We start from the raw sequence: 5,110 nt of genomic DNA on the forward strand, positions 1-5,110 counted from the left end.
TTTCCTTTTACATTTCTGGTCACGTCTTCATCTTCTTTGCTGTTATTTTCTCTTAGACCCAGTTCCTACTGTTGGTATTTACTGGTGCTCTACTCTGAGCTTCCTTCTTTTTTCTTTTTCTTTATATTCTTCTGGCAATCTTAGATATTTCCATTGCTTTATTGCCACTTATATATCAATAGCGTCTGATTTTCTATATTGAGCACACATTCTTACTGATTCCCAGTTCCAAGAACAAAGTTCAACACATTGTAGGCTATTAAAAGAATATTTGTTAAATTATTTGTTGAATTATTTTATTCTCTGAGTTTCAGACCTAAATATCCTCTGTGCATCTCTATTTGAATATCCCATAATTACTTTGAAATCTGCAAGCTCCAAACAAAATCAAACATCTCTTTCAACCAATACTCCCCTGTCTCTTGTACTGTTATCTCAATGAATGGTGACACTATCAACACAGTTGTCTATATTCCCTACCATTTTTAATTACTTCTTTGCCTTCAACCCCCTAGACCCAATAAGTCTCATTATTTTATCATCGAATAGTCTCTCGTTTCATCCATTGCTCTCCAATTACCACGGCGAATGCTCTATCTCAGATCATCATTATTACTTATGTAGTTACATACCTCCAATATACACACATGCACATGTAGTTAAATTATTCCAACCACTTCCTTCATCTCAGAATAAAATCTAAACTTTTAACATTGTCTTCCAAGTCCCTAATAAGCACCTACTTATCTTTGCAGCCTTTCCCAAAAGACCCTATTCTATGGATTGCCTTGGCAATCCAATTCCATTAATAGATATTGGCATTTCACTCTCCCAAACACTGCACTCTATGTCCTACAGCCACAATCCCTGCACTCAGGCAGTGTGACTCAATTGCTCTCCCACAGGAACCTGTTGGAGAGGGCAGTGAATTGCCTGCTATATCAAGAGAGTAAGTTCGGGGAGGACAGTCCCTCATGTCACCACCAGACATGCATACTTCCAGTATGTTCAAGAGGGTTACTCTGCCCTCTCCAGAATTCTGACCAGCGATCCATGCTAAAAGGCACTGACTGGCTTCACACAGAGACAGCAAAGGATGGGGCAGGAACCAGTCAGGGTACCACAAGATCCTACTGTTTCAAGTAGCCTTTTTCTGGATTCAGTGCTCACCCTGGTACTGCAGCCCTTTAGCTGTTTTCTGGAACTTTGAGAATGATGTTCTTGCTGGATGGTCACAGCTTCTGTGTCTCACTCTGCCATCTTGATCAGGCAGCTAAAGTATGTTCTCCTTTGTGTCTAGTTTTTCTTGCATCCTTATTTCTGGGAGATTCAGAAAAGTGCTTCTTATCATTCCCTATTAATCATTATGCTGGACTTTGATTTGAGATATATACTTATAAATTACTAATTATTCATGCTTTTATCAGAAGTAATGTAGAATTTTATCAACTAGACTTACAGTTTCTATCAAGAGACTGCTTTTTCTTCCTTGCTATGATATGACTTATAATTTATTTCTATTTGCCTAATTTCTTAAATTTTTCTTTGGTAATTTCTTTGTTAGATTTTAAATATTTAAATATTTTGTGAATGTCAACTTTAGTTATTTCATTTTTCCTAGAAAATCATCATTTCATGAAATTTTCAAATTGTTAGCTTAGAGTTTAGCGATGTAATAACGTAATTAATTTAGTTTCTCATATATCTCTTATTTTTATTTTATGTATTTTGACTCATTTTATTAAGCTAATAACTTCATTGCTTTTATATACATGATCAATTCTTGAGTTTATATATTAGTTATAGAGTTTCTGGTTTAGCAATTAAATGATGCCTTGTATTTATTCTTTGTTTGCTTTCTGTGGGATTTTAAAAATTATCGGAGTAACTACAACTCATTCTGCGGTTGATTGTTTCCACTCTCATTCAGAAGTTACTGAATCCTTTCTGTGTTTTGTGATATTTGCCCTTAAGTTTGTATTCCACTTTATCTGTGGAACTTCTTTGGGTTTAAACTTGCATTCCTCCAAAGAGGAATTGCATTTGCTTTTACCAGGCTCTTGGAGTCACAACTATTCTGAGACTACTTTAAGTTAAATTATTTGCCCAGGCTTTTTACAATCATATATCTAACATAGTTTCATGTTAAAATTTTGCTTAAGAATTGGATTGTGATTACAAATTCTTGGGGAATTTCTGTTCCCTTCCACTTGAGGTGATTTTACTTCCCAGTAAAAGTCTGCTGCTACAGTATACCTATAAATTATGTCCTTTTCTACTTAAATGTACCCCAGTTTGGAAAACAAAATTACGTAGTCAACCAATGCTAAGGTTATGTCAGGCAAGTTTCCTTCTTGTGTCCTTTGTTGCAGCAGATTTATTTCTTGTTTTCTTTTATAGTGAGTCTAATAACCCTTTGGGGTCAACTTAATACAGGGGTGTCTTATTAGACTTCCCACCCAAGGTGGGCCCTAGGCTACACATTTACTCTTATATCTCCCTTACCCTATGCAACCATCAAAATAAAATATCAAATATATCAGAGTTCACAGCACAATGCCTAGAAGAGCCATTATTTCTGGGAATATAGTTTACAGCATCCACAGTATGTGGAGACTCTAGATTCGTGATAATTCTAGACCTTTACTCTAATGACTATGTCTTTTAATATTTTTTTGCCTTGAATTCAACCTTACATGATAGAGTCCCATTATCCCTGAGTTCTTTTTATATGCATTTGTCTGATAATTGCTTTCTTTGCCCTTTGGGTCCAACATTATTGTATGTTCTAGAATCCAATTTTTCATGTACATAGAATTGAGTTTTATTTTGATCAGAAAGTTTTTTCTTATATTTAAATCATCTCGCCCCATTTAATTTGCTTATATGGCAGACAAATTTAATCTCAGTTTTTTGTCTTTCATAATTTTTCCTTTATATTTCTTTTTAAAATTATTCTTCTGTTTTCTCATTTTTTCTCCACAGTCTTTGTGTTTTTAATTTGATGTGTGTGTGTTGAGTATGGTTATGTGTTTTCCTTCTGTGTATTTAAAAGGGTTATAGTATGGATTTAGTTCATTCTTGGAAATTCCTTTTTAAATTTTAATGAATATACTTGGAATGTCTTTTTTTCTTAAATTAGGTAGTGGATACTGGTGAACAATAGTAAGAAAGACATTCATCTTTATTTTTCTTTAATTTCCAGATGAGTAAATTACAGTATCATAAATTATTCTCCCTCCTTTTTCGCTTTATCAGTGTTATAATGGTATATTATTATAATTTTAGTTTTTCGCAAGGATTTATTTATGCCCTTAAATATTTATTAATTAAATAATGAGACTTAGACAATCAGAACTCTACCGTCCTCTTCTCTTCTCTCATTTCTAGCTCCAGACTGGGTTTGATATAGTATTGTGTTATTTATGCCATTTATTTCCTGGTCCATTAGTACTAAAGTGGATTCACTGCTCACTGCTAATTCTTTAACCCTAACCTCTTCAGTCACTTCTTGATTGGCTGATTTTGTTATCAAGTGATTTTTTTCAAACTTTCTAGTCCTTAAAACATGAGTATTTGAAAATACTTTTTACTATGTTTGCTTTAGAATGACTCTGATAGGGCAGATGCTGTGCATTGGCTGATCAATAGAAGTATTTCAAAATTCTTCTCCTTGGCTTTCCTGCCTTGCAAATTGATCTCGCCCCAGTTGTGAGGAGGTGGGTATTACTAGGGAAAGATTTTTTTTTTCTATGAATAAAGGACAGACAAGGATTGACCAACTCTTGCCCTATTATCTTTCCTTGAACACAAATGTCATGCCTGGGGTTGGAGGCAGCCATCTTTCAATTAGCAATGGCAAATGTGTTGGTGCCAGGATTGACTCTGTGGAATTCCATTCCAAATTTCTTCTATTTAGAAAGTTTAGAAGACTAACATCACATTTCTACAATCCCTTTAAACTAAACCATATTTTTTTTTGAGAATCCTTTACAACTAAGCCTTCATGTAAATTTTGTTCCACCAATTAGATGTACTCAAATGATTGCACTATAACTGAATTAGAATATATTAAAAGCCAGCATTATTAGAACCAGCAAGATTTATATATACAAAGATGAGGTAAATATTTGAATGCAACTGGCATTAAATATTAGCAAACAATATACAGCTTTAATGTATTGCTGTAATCAGATTTATCTTTAAAGTGATTGATCATCAGTTTATTTTTAAATGAATAGAAACATTATTTTATTCAATCTTTCTAAAAGACAAAAAGATACAATGACACTAAACTTTGATCCCCAGCTGATTTTCCATGGATACAAATAAAAGTAGATAATGGACCGCCTGGTTTTTTTTTTTTTTTTTTTAAGAATAGGTTGACAACACTCAAGACAGCACTACATCTTAAGTAGAAGTAGAAATACACTAATTTTAATGTTTCTTTTTATTCTTTTTATTTTTAAAAATATTTCAAAATAATATTTCAAACATCTGACTTAGAGTTCTTAAATATGAGGAGTATGTACAAATTTTATTAAAATGCTTTCTAAAACATTTTTATTTGTTGGAAGTATTAAAAAACAGCTCGTGAAACTTTTTATTTTGACTTTTTGCTCTAAGAGGAAAGCAGAAGTGAATATGTTTTTCTCACTCTTGCTTACCAGTGTCTACCACTGCAAACCTGCTGGACTTGTGAGCTGCTGACCACATGTTATCTGGTTACTCTCCACAAATTTTAATACTCTGATTTCGAAAGTAGTATGTAAGTATAGATAAATCCCTATTAAATAACACTTTAAAGAAAATGCTTGAATGATTACACAATTTTTGCTTATTGATTGAAAAGTGCTAAAAATAAAATGAATATTTAATTTGGCCTTCAAAGTGTTTTCACTATCTAAAAATCATTGTTACCAGTTGTATTAGTCAGCCAAAGGGGTGCTGATGTAAACAGTACCAGAACTCTGTTGGCTTTAATAAGGGGTATTTATTTGGGGGTAGAATCTTAGTTACCAGGCCCTAAAGAGTTCAACTCAAAGTACCATAAGAGGTACTTTCTCACCCAAAGTCTGTTGCCATGTGTTGATGCAAAATGGCCGGCGAT

The sequence above is a fragment of the Dasypus novemcinctus genome, chromosome 15 (genome assembly GCF_030445035.2).
Source record: "Dasypus novemcinctus isolate mDasNov1 chromosome 15, mDasNov1.1.hap2, whole genome shotgun sequence".
Classification (NCBI taxonomy): Eukaryota; Metazoa; Chordata; class Mammalia; order Cingulata; family Dasypodidae; genus Dasypus; species Dasypus novemcinctus.